At 40.9% G+C, this 12,633-nt stretch overlaps 1 long non-coding RNA gene across 1 annotated transcript; it reads left to right on the top strand.

Moving 5' to 3' along the window:
• Nucleotides 1-1,341: 1,341 nt before the first annotated feature.
• Nucleotides 1,342-8,677, top strand: LOC142827082 (uncharacterized). The gene is made up of 3 exons (XR_012901478.1): nucleotides 1,342-1,431; nucleotides 8,138-8,237; nucleotides 8,542-8,677. It is a non-coding gene; the product is annotated as an uncharacterized LOC142827082 (long non-coding RNA).
• The last annotated feature ends 3,956 nt before the right edge of the window (nucleotides 8,678-12,633 follow it).

Below are 12,633 nucleotides of genomic sequence, written 5' to 3' on the forward strand. Positions count from 1 at the left end.
GTAATGCCATATAATATGAAATCTCATAAATATGGTAGCTCCTTCTTAAAATAAAAATTGCATTATACCATTTAAACATTGATGAGATTAAAACCATCAGTGTGTTAAAATCATCATCAGGACCTGATTCTGCAAAGTCTGCTAATGGGCGTACTAGCAAGGGTGAGGTTTCTCATGTGTAAGAAAACAGAATGTATGAAGCTTTGCAATCTATATCCTCTATGTCTATCTATCTTCATACAATGAATATATTATTTGAATCTCAATGTGTGAACTCTTGGGAATTAGTTTATAGGGGACAATTATCAATTGTCTCTAGTAAAATAACATCTCTTTATGATACTGTTTCCACTTTAGATAATAATAATAATTATTATACTTTTCATGTACAGCACCTCTGATTGAATGAATTGTGTATACCTTTCCTGGGAGATAGGTAAGTATTACTTCCTATTTTATTATAATATACCTAATAACAAGTGGGGAAACCAGGACCTGATTCTTAGAGGTCTGTTAAAGTCATTAATAGTGGTGAGTGCTCAACTCCTTTGAAACTCAGGGCCTATATACAGTATTGAAATTGGAGGAACTCAAAATGTGGGCATTAATGACCTTGTCAAGGGAGTCTTGGTAGAGTCAGAAATAAAACCCAGATTTCTCTGAATCCAGTCCTGTGCCTGAAATGCAACACTGCCCTTCCTCATATATCAGAACTCCATGAAGGACTGTATTTTTGTGTGTCGCCCATAGTCTCATTGGGTGTGGTTCACTGTATCATGTAGTGGCACTTAGACCACTTATCCAGAGATAAGAACAAGTGAGCTCTACTGCCTAAGCTGACAGCCAGGTGGTTTTATAGCCCAAGCTGTAGAGGCTCCTACACTAAACTCTGCTAGCTTTTAATCTGCCTGTAGGTGGTTACAAGTTGGGGCTCTAGAGGTCCTTGGTTCAAATCTGCCTGGTTGTGGTTACATGTGTACCTCTGGTATTGACTAGTTTTAAGTAATTCCCAAGTCCCTCTCTTCCCCCGCATCCTGGAAAAATGAATATGAAAACTAGAATGAAAAAATCAGTATAGCTGATTAATTCATCAAATCCTGCTGTCCTCAGTCCTTATTCAAGAAAAGGCTTCATTGTGATTGGATTTTCTCCTACAGTAATTATTTCTACAAGTTGAAGTAATAACAGAATGTGCAACTATGCCTTATTCAGTCAATCTTTGATAAGAGCAGCTAAGAAGATCCTCTGTCTCTGCTCCCCTACTAGACATTGATGTATTTTCTTTAAATGTGTGTAATTTGATTTCTCCTTCATTTTTTTGTGTTCCTTTCTGTTCTCTGGAGCACTGTTGCAGGATCTTGCTTGAATGTTCAAACAAAGGCAACCTAAAACAACTTCCTGATGTGGAGGCATGAAAACTCATAAAGATGAGTATGTTAACTTTCTGCTATTCCTACCACAATCCCTGTGTGTCAAAAGTGGTTAAACATAGTGGCTTTGTAGGTGCATAAAGAAAGCCAAAAATAATGTTTCACCCTTGAATAGCCAGAGATGTTTCCCATACACAAAAAATCTAAATGAGAAAAGGGAATATCCATAAATATAAAATTATGGTTGGGGTTGAATTTACAATGTAATTTATGAAGTGGAATTTACAGTTTATATTTTATAAAGGGCTATGTGGAAATAAACATGAGCAATAAAGAAGCACGCTGTCTAGGTCCTGCTAGGACTTCAAGGGGAACAAAAGAAATATTAGCCAAAAATAGTTTTGAATTCTACCCTCTTTACACACATTCATGAGACTCTACAGCATCTCGATTCTCTTTGTGGTCATGACCATGTGGATTTCAGAATTTGGCCCTGAAGCCATTAATAAAGCACAAGGTGGCTTTAATGTAACATGATACTGGCCAAGTATCTCAAACAATGCAACAGTAATTTCATATATACTGGTAAAAATTAAAGTTGAAATAATTTGTTATGAATGATTTGTCTGATAAATCTAGTGTCCTTTTCTGCTCATGGACTATCTGTGAGCTTGCAATTATCTTGAAATTACTGACCTTTTGAAAGGATTCAACAGGCTATTGCTGCAATGTTTCAACTATTGGTTGATCTTGAGTGGATTGATTGACTGTGATTGGTCATGTAAGTCACGTGTGTCATGGGTCAGTTCCCTGACTGGATGAGTGGGCCTGTATTGGCCCTCATGCTGAACCACTAAAGTCAATGAGGGTACATCTGCAGTATGGGACAAAGTAAAATTAAGATATATGCAACTTCAGCTACATTAATTGCATAGCTGAAGTCGAAGTAGCTTAACTCCGCTTTTGGCACTGTTTACACTGCAGGAAGTCGAAGGAAGAACACTCTTCCTTTGAATTCCCTATTCCTCATGAAAGTAGGACTACCAACATCAACCAGAGTGCCCCTCTCACTTTCAATTAGCTGTCTTAACTAGACTGCTAATTCGAACCCTGGAAGATTGACAGCGCCAGCTTCAATCTTTCTCTGTAGTGTAGACATACCATGAGAGTTTTGCTATTGACTCCAGTAGGAGCAGGATTGGGGTCAAAATAATGCACACTAGAACATTGACAGTCTTCATTCCCTTTTAGGGGCCAGTCCAACATAAGATGTCAGAATAGCACACCTGTCGGCTAATGAGTTGCTCTTTTAGCTCAACAGTAAAGGCTAGTGTTTTTAGCACTGAAGGTTCTGGTTTCAAATCTGCTGTTGGTGAAGCAGAATCATTGTATATTGTACAAGTATTTTTCACATGAATACTCTTGCAATGCAAATCTGAAATACTATTTCCATGAATACTTGAGCGCGCAGCCTTGAAATTTGGTTTCTGCAAACTCGTATGCACTAAAATGCTTGGAAAGTGAACACAAAAGAAGTGTGAGCATGACTGACATAAATCCATTAAAAAATATAACCAAACTTTTGAGGAAAAGTTTTGACCATGTTCGGTAAGAATGCAGCAACAAAATAGCCACATCATTATAATTGCTCCTTCCAGCAGGCTTTTTAAATGACACGACTTTCTTAGAGGTAAGGTCAATAAGATAACATCTTTCATTGGACCAAATTCTGATGATGGAAGGTGCAACCTTTAGAACTATATAGAGTTCTTCTTCATATCATTTTGCCCCAACTTTCTCATTGGTTTAACTTTCACATCTGTACAGTCAGTACCATGAAAGTCCCCTCAGATTCATCAATATCCTACTGAGACATATGATTTGTCAGATCTTTGAAAATGTTTAGACTGAAATTACTATATTGTCTGTTTTCATACTCATTAATATAAAATAAAATAAATTAGTATTAACCTAAGTAGACAGGAAATACATTCTTCATTGATGACATTTATGACAGTTTAAATAAAAAATCAACTAAAGTATCCATTAATTGGATTAGTACAGTTTCAGTTGCTGTAAGGTAGAAACACACAGTTTTATTGCCATTTTGCAAATTATTCAGCATTCAGAAAATTATAAACTCAGATGTAAACTACAGACAGCCCTCTATCCTTCTTTACAGAAGCTTAATCATTATTCATTATAACTCTTGAATTGTGTTATCTGTGAGTTCTTCAAACTTTTTTATCAGAACTTAAAAATGCTGATCTTTAAAACCCTGGCATATTTCTGATAAACACCCATTGAAATGGAAAGTGGCTAAAGAACCGTTTGAACTTAGTTCCTGCCTTCTGACTACCTCGATAGTCCAACTGAAAGTTGGGGTTTATAAGAACACAAAAGCTTCCTTCTCCTGTGTACCTGCAGTCAGCACTTTCAGTATATTGAGCTTTAGAACTCCTAAAGAAAGGGGAGAAAATCCAAACCAATCTCTTTCCTTTCACTCTTTCAATCTTGACATGCTCCATCACCTTTTTAAAATAGTGAGCTGCCCTTCCCCAAAATGGAGAAAAGAAACAAAATCAAATGGAAAACAATGGAGGAAGGATAATCTGATCTTTAAATAAGGAGACATGTTGCTTGAAGCTTAAGCAGGGTAAAGTTTCACAGTGATGTCACCTTTTTCTGAAAGTCGGAACCCTGCAGGAGGTTAGGAGTAAACTATCCCTACCACTAATCCATTGTGTTTGCATATCTCTTACATATGTGGGATGTTTGGTATGGTCGAATCCACCAACTGTCTGGCAGACTCTTCAGGCATCCAAGGGGAAAGTGTTCATGTAAAGCAAATTTCTGCTTTCCCCTCCCCAAATCGACTTACTGCTCATTAGTGTCATTTCATGAAAATTAAGCCTGTCGTGGCTCATTCCTGCCAAATCCTGGTGTTCACATGCAGAAAGTGTTGTCTTTACTTTTCCTAATAGAACAACATCCTCCACACATGTAGGTAGCCCACAGTCCTCAGTGAAAAGGTGTGCAAGTGAGGTAGCATACATTTCAGTTGGTAAAAAAACAACAAATGGTCTGGTAGCACTTTATAGACTAACAAAACGTAGATGGTTTTTGGGGGCACAGCCCACTTCTTCAAATGACCGGAGCTATGAGTTTGGGATGTGAACACTCGAAATAAATAGGAGAGGGTGGAAGGGGAGGGGGGAAAGGTAAAGAATGAGGGAGGGGGGTGGGAAACAGAGTATCAGTAAGTATCTGGAGAATGGGTACTTAAACCTAAGCAGATAAAAATCAAAGACAATAGATAGATTCCCATGTCAGGAAGGATACTACTCAGAGAACTGTGAGTACCTTCAATGGTTGTTAAATTGGTAATGTCCTAACCAACCTTCATCATGATTGAGTCCATTAGCATGTGAATTGAATTTGCGGATGAACTGTAATTCCAAGGCTTCCCTGTGGATCTGGCTTGTAGAGCTGGTTTGTGACAAGACAGCTACTTGGAGATTTGTCATAGTATGATTTAGACCATTAAAATGTTCACCGATAGGTTGCTGTACGTTTCCTTTACGTATATCTGATTTGTGTCCATTGAGTCTTTCCCGCAGAGACTGTCCAGTTTGTCCAATATATATAGCAGTGAGGCACTGATGCTCTATCTCCCACCCCACCCCTTTTTCTCCCCCCCTTCCGCTCCCCGCTTTCCCCTCTCCTATTTATTTTAAGTGTTCACATCCCAAACTCATAACTTCGGTCATCAGAAGAACTGGGCTGTGCCCACGAAAGCTCATGATACCATCTACATGTTTTGTTAGTCTATAAAGTGCTACCAGACCATTTGTTGTTGTTTTTCTGTAACAGACTAACTCGGCCACCCCCTGAAGCTCTATTTCAGTTCATGTGCAGTTGTCAGCTTAGCTCAGGTCCTGATAGCTGCTGGCAGAGACTGTGGGAGCAACAAAGGAACTCCTGCTTGGCTGCTGGGACTGCATGAAGGGCTACTGGAAGATAGTGTCTCCAGGAAGGAAGCTCTGGGTATATGGCTCCATTCCAAGAACAGGAGAGGGTAGAAAGGGTGCTGAGATAAGGCCCTTCGTGGATCTAGTGGACTCTGGAAGAGATCTGTTCTGTTTCACATACAGACAGCGTGAGACTTGGCTGGATTGGTGAATCATTGGAAAACCATGGACGGAACAGAAAACCTGCAGATACACTAGACCAGAAGGGGGCACTTGTGTGCCACCCTATTACCAGACCTCATTTTCATTAGGGGGGCATATAAAGGAAGAAACTATATGAGTCTTGCTCTGGAGGGCTTACCTCCTAAAAAACCCAAGTAAAGAAAGGAGAAGGGAGAATAACATTCATGGATACATACGATATAGTTTAGAACTGATATAACTTTGTTAGTATTACACTTAGAGGTGGTGGTGTTGCATTAAACAGGAGGTTAAGATGCATGTTAGCTTGACAGTAAATCAGTGACATTTTCTAACAGATACTTTAAGGGACCAGAGCACTATGTGCATTGCAACCAATCTGATTTTTTTGTATTGTTATTTTGGCTTTGGTGTAGGGGGTTTTGAAGGTGGAGGGAGAATCTTTAAAAGAGAACACAGTACAGATAAGTGTTTAAACTCCCACAAAGCATTATGGGCCACACAGCCATCTTAACTTCAGTTGTCATTTATTATGTCAGTGGCTCAGTCATACTTCCCAAATATCAAGGTACTCAAGTCACATAACAAAGTTAATCATAGAAACTGTATCTTCTTTAGGTGCATCACACTCTATTGGGACCTTCAGGAATAAGGCAGCTCTCATTTGGATGGCAGTTGTGGAAAGCAAAATTGTGTACATGTATCCCACACACCTAGGGTATGTCTAGACTAAATGGCTCTGTCGCCAGAGCCATGTAGATTAGTTTACTAGACATACCCAAATGAAGCATCGATTTAAATAATCGTCGCTTCATTTAAATTAAAATGGCTGCCACGCTGAGCTGATCAGCTGTTTGTCAGCTCAGCGCACTAGTCTGGACGTTCCGCGGTCGACATCAAAGGCATTTGTCGACCACCCTGGTAAACCTCATCCCACGATGTCATGCCTTTGATGTCTATTGCGGAGCATCCAGACTAGCGCGCTGAGCCAACAAACAGCCATTTTAATTTAAATGAAGCGACGATTATTTAAATCGATGCTTCATTTGGGTATGTCTAGTAAACTAAACTACATGGCTCTGGTGACAGAACCATGTAGTCTAGACATACCCTGTGTCAAGAATGTCTGTCTATGGTGGCACCAATATCCCCACGCTGGTGGGTGCAGACTAAGAACATAAATTGAACCAAACATTTGGTGTGACTGGTTATTTTACCTTTTTGCTCCACTGAAGTGTTGATCATTTACCAAAAATATATAAGTTCTGTGGGAGGATATTGGCAAAGAAGGAATCAATTAGGCAATTTTAGTAAATCTTGCCAACAAAACACACATCTGCTTGTACAAGCTGAGACCTGAAAACCTCTCTCATTCTGAGCTGATTCCAGGCAGGAGTGAAGCCAGGCATCCCGAGGAGGCCTTTTAAACTTCGTTTGGGAATGGAAAAAACCTGTTTTTTTCTCATCTGGTACAAACATCATATCTTCATATATTTTCTGCTGTTCATACAAGCTGCTAGCCCTTGTGCTGACCTAATGTAGCCCTCCTTTGCATATTTTTGTGTCTCATGCTGCGTGTTCCATACCAATTTCCAGAGTAAAGATGTAACTTTAACAAATCCAGAGGCAAAAGGAGGTTTTCAAGATATAGTAATAATCCTTTTAAAAAAAGCTAAACAATGAGATGTTAAAAAATTATTGGAAAATTAAATGTGATAGTGCTGTTTCTTCATATTTTTGGAAAAGGCTGAGCTGGAAGTCCTGTAGTTTTCTTGTTAGAATTCAGCACTTGAAACATGAGCAGTGAGCTTCTGGGCTACAATGCAGTTGGCACTGGGTAATGTTTTTCAGTCAGGTCTTTGGGGTAAATGGCTGAAAAGGAAGGTGGCAAAGATCACTAGCACTTTCAAGTGTGTTAACTTCTTAGAATCAGGCTTTGTCTATTGTTGCTTGTCCTTCACTTACATCACAACAGAAATCTCCATCAAAGGAAGGGGAATAGAATGATCGGATACATAAAGAGAACACACTAATTATAAAGACTGGCAATTAAAGTATCCTTAACTACATTTTCACTTAATAGAAAGCAAATGCATTTTTCTCTGCAGAAATTCAAACAAAAATTCTTTTTTTTTTTTTGGTCCTCTTAGCATTGTAATGAAATTCCCTGTCATCAGAGAGAGAGAGAGAAAAAAAAAAGATCAGAGGCTGTGCTTTAGGGTGGTTTAATGGTAAAAGAACTATTAGAATCTACTCTCTACAATTAAAAGACTTGAGCTACGTCTAGACAGCGGTGCTATTTCGGGATACTGGAAGTATCCCAAAATAGCTATTCTGCATCTTTAAACACACCTGTTATTTAGAAATAGATTTTGTAATAACAGGTGCGCTATTCCAGTGTCCCTGTAACCCTCATTCCATGAAGGTTAAGTGATTTATTGGAATAGTGCTTTATTTCAAAATCAGATTGAAATAGGATACGCAATTTGCATAGTTCAAATTGCATATCTCATTTCAATTTAAGGGTGCAGTGTAGTTGCACCCTAGATGTTATCTGTCCAATTCCTAAAAGTTTGTTTTTGTTTTTATTTTTAGAAGGTTACGATGAACTGATCCTTGTACAAAGCTGTCACAATGCTACCACTTGTGTGTAACGATCTCCTGAAAAATGTCCAAATGGAATCAAGTAATCTAGGTGAGTCTTTATAAATGGAGCTCCATCCTCATTCTCATCCATAGATGTTTTTAGTTTACTGTCTTTTACTTCTGATTCTGTTTGGACAATAAACCCAGTTTTTCTCATCTCTGTAGATTTTTATTTTTATTTGTTTTTTGCATATTTAGAGTAGTAAACTTGCCAGTTGGATCTTTTAAAAGATTTCTTTTGTTTCTTTCCTGTCTTGTTTTATTGAGTGGATGTAAATAAAAATCGTGGGATGAAAGATGCATCCTCATAGCTGAGAGGATTATAAATAACCAAGAAATCTTTTATTTTCCAGATCTGAAACAAAGAACAACTGGAATAATACTGGTGCCCATGGGTATGTTACTTGAAGAAAAAAAGCAGCTGTAGATGGTAAAGACAATAGCAGCACTACAAGGGTGAATATTGTAGATTATTCATATGAGACGAGGTAGTTTTATTGCACAATGTCCCTTAACTGAGCCAGTGAGGTCAAATTTAATCTTTTTTTGATGTAAAAGATCAGTTATTTCCCTTAATGTCTCAATTGGAGAGCTCTTCAGTACAAAGCACTTTACTAAGGACCTAGTTCAAAACCCACTGAGGTCAACAGGGCTCTGAATCAGACCATAATACCAGTAGTGCTGGGACAGGTTTTGGATTCAGGATGCTGAGCTGCACTCCCTCCCCTTCTCTGCACCCCTCACAACCCACTATGGCTGGGACCAGCAGCTAGGACTCCTTAAGCAGGGCCAGCATCCAGGTGGGATCCTGGGGCCAGAGGCAGCCCTTGGGCAGCAGTGAGCCCAATGGCTGGGACTCTAGATGGTCAGGGTGAGAAGTTGGCAGGCATGATGCTCAGTGCAAAACCAAGGGTGCTACAGCACCCCTTACACTGCTACTTCCTGCGCCTTTGTCTAAAGCTATACTTCCCCTCTTCCTCTGTGCAAAATATTTCTGTCTCCTGTGGATAATTTGCATGGATACTAATGTGCAGTTTTCTATCTAACCAGCTTTATGATTAGCCTTCTGCGGGCACTGTTGCCTTTGCTTTTATAACTGTAAGGCTGCGTCTACACTGGCATGATTTTGCACAAATACTTTTAACGGAAAAGTTTTTCAGTTAAAAGTATTTGCGCAAGAGAGTGTCTATACTGGCATGTGCCTTTGCGCAAAAGATTGGCTTTTGAGCAAAAGCATCCGTTCCAGTGTAGACGCTCTCTTGCGCAAGAAAGCTCTGATGGCCATTTTAGCCATCGGGCTTTCTTGCGCAATAAATTAACGTGGCTGTCTACACTGGCCCTCTTGCGCAAGAATACTTGCGCAAGAGGGCTTATCCCTGAGCGGGAGTGTCCGAGCATTTGCACAAGAACCACTGATTTTGTACATTACAAAGTCAGTGTTCTTGAGCAAATACTTGCGGCCAGTGTAGACAAGCGGCAAGATTTTACACAAAAACAGGAGCTTTTGTGCAAAATCATGCCAGTCTAGACGCACCCTAAATGTTCATAAACTCTTCATTATTCCTTGATCAATTTCATTCCAGAAAATGTGGACTTTGAATATGATGTTAGGTGTAATTACGTTTTTAGAAATGTATTTACAGAAGGGATAGATTTTAAGGTCAATCTAAACTCAACTTTTAATTTTAGCAAATGTTCTCTATTCAACATCTGGCTTTACTTGTTAGGATTCGAAACCTGCAACACAAGGAGCAGGGAGATTCCAGATTGTAGAAAAACAGGAGAAAGGAGTGAAGAGAAAAGTGAATCATATGAAAAGGGACTGAACAGAAATGCTTAAAAATATCCAATCCCAGAATGAGTATCAGACTGCTGAGGGGTTTTCAGTGAATAGTCTTGCTGTGAAGGGACTAGAATCAGGAGCCTGTTATTTTGCCTCCATACCAGGTGCAGTGCAAATAAAGCCTCTTAGTGTGGTCACAAACTGAGAGAAGGGAAAGCACAAGATCACTGTACAAACTCTGCGGTCTGCCAGCTCTGTTCTATCTACAAACTGTAGTTCATAGTAGAAATGTGCCTACTATTGCACGTGTCCCTTAACAGATATGCAGAGGATCTTTTCTGCTTTAATCAGGGGAGAAACATTAAAACTCTCAAAGCCAAAACAATTAATCTTTTTAAAGATATATTCAAGCAGCTGAATCTGCTCAATTGCTTATTCAAGTGCATGCCAAAGAGAGGATGCAAGTTAGACATGTAAGTCTGCAAAAATGGCTTGTGGATATTAGACTTGTGTGCACTAGAGACAGAGCTGTGACCAGATTGCAGGAGATCTTGTTGCTCCAAAATAAAAAGCTGGTTTGAGGTAGGTGGGAGAGAGGCAAAGATCTATTAATCCATTCAGTTGTTTTTAATGCAGGTTGCGTCATTTAAAGTGTCAGGTTTTTTCTAATGTTCTGACTCCCACAACCCTGCCCTCCTCCTTTTCTCTCATCCAGCCTTTTGCCAATATTTTAAAAAGGAGCATTGATGCTATCTGGCAGGAACTGTGCTGCTCACTCGGCCATTTCCCTCAATCCCCCCTTCTAATTCTAACCTCTGGTCTTTCCACTTAGTCTCTAACCCAGAAGCATATCTTGTACTCTACACCTATTACGTAGGCCTAGCCTTTACAGCTTCTCCTTTCTGGTCTTCTTCAGCCCTTATTCTTTGCCTTATTTTCAATCATTCTTTCACCTCTGGGTCATTTAGCAACAAGCTTTTGAGTCCTGAGTCTTGAAGACTTCTTTTCAACTTCCCTCCTAACTCCAGCTGTATTTCGTCTCCCCTTTGTCTTGACTGTTCCTGAGTGTGTTGTCTGCTGCTTTCTTATCAATTCCAGCTGGTTTCTTTCCTCTCCATTCCACTGCAACCACCTGTTCCAAGGCTATATGCTAATTTGAAGCATTTTTATTCTTCCTGATCTGTCCGATGCCTTTGGTGTTATCAACCAATCCATTTCTTCCCTTGGCTTCCAAGACTTCCCTGATTTTGTGCCTAAAGTTCCTTCAGCATTGTCAGGGACCAGGGCCTGCAGAAAGCTAATCGCCAGAGCGTCTCATCAGTACAGCTGGTCTGACAGGCCCGGCCTTAGGGCAAGGTGAGCAAAGTGGTTGCCTTGGGCCCAGTGCTGTGCCGAGCCCAAGTACAAGGGGCTGTGGCTAGAGCTGGTGCTGGATTAGCTGCTCACCTGTGTCGCTGTGGAGCTGCTTCTGCTGCTGCTCATCTCTGGCACCTTCTACACTATGATGCAGGAAATCTCCAAAGGTACTTGCCCCGCCAGCCTGGCACCCTGCCACTGCCCTGGCTGGTTCCTCCTGCCTCATCCAGCAGGTGTCGGGGCTCCCGCCAGGCTGCATTGGCAAGGCTGAGGGAGTTGGCTTGGCCCTTGCTTGTGTTGACTGCTCCAGGCTGTGTTTGGTCCCAGTGAGCCAGGATGCAGCCCTGAGCTGCTTGCCTTTCTCCCTGTCTGCCGCAGATTGTGTTTCAGCTGTGTGGAGGAGAGAGTCACACAGGTCAGCAGAGAATCTGGCCAGTGTGTTGTGGAATATGTCCAGGGAGCAACTTGTGCTGGACTCTGTAACCCCTCAACTGGGTTTGACTTAAACTAGAGCATTCACCGGCTGGTAGCTGTCAGCGTGTCACTTTAAGCCCCACAAACTCTTTGGCCAGGCCTGTGGTCCGCAGCTAGCTGGCTGATTGGCCACACCACCTCACCAGCTGCAGAGAACAACAGACTAGCCTTTAAACCAGCAGCAGTTTACTGGCTGCTCAGCAGACTCTGCCTGCTCCTGCATTACCTTGTTGATGCTGCCCCTGCCTTGAATGCTTCCTTGCCTGTTACCCTGTTCGCTCCAGTTATTCACTGTTGGCTTCACCCATGTTCTAGCATCTGATTCCTGCTCTGTGCTTTGACCCTTGGCTGTGGCTTCTGACAATCAGTTTGTACTCTGGCCTAGTCCTTTATTCCTGACACCCAGCCCTACCACTAGGCCAGACTACCCTCACCCTGGTCAGCTAACAGGCATCTCTTTTGGTAGGAGCTCATCCTCTTTTCTGCTGCTATCTGACAGAGAACAGAAGAGATGGAGCCATCTCCTCACTTTTCCTTCTGCATTCTCTTTTTAGTCCTCATCTGCTCCCATTGTTTCAGCTGCTATGTCTATGCTGAAGACTTCCAAATTTACCCTTTGACCTCTACTTTTACATCTGCAGTGATATCCACAACCATTTCCAACTCAGGGTGTTCAAAACTGAATTTTTTATCTTTCTTCATGACCCCTCTCTACCATCTTCCTTCTCTATTATCACAGATAGCTCTCTTCTCCTCCACTCTTCCAGACTCAACCTTGATGTCATCATTGACACCTCTTTCCTTCTCTCCTCTTATCCAGCTTTTTCTGAAA

This window comes from Pelodiscus sinensis, chromosome 1 (genome assembly GCF_049634645.1).
Source record: "Pelodiscus sinensis isolate JC-2024 chromosome 1, ASM4963464v1, whole genome shotgun sequence".
NCBI classification, from domain to species: domain Eukaryota; kingdom Metazoa; phylum Chordata; order Testudines; family Trionychidae; genus Pelodiscus; species Pelodiscus sinensis.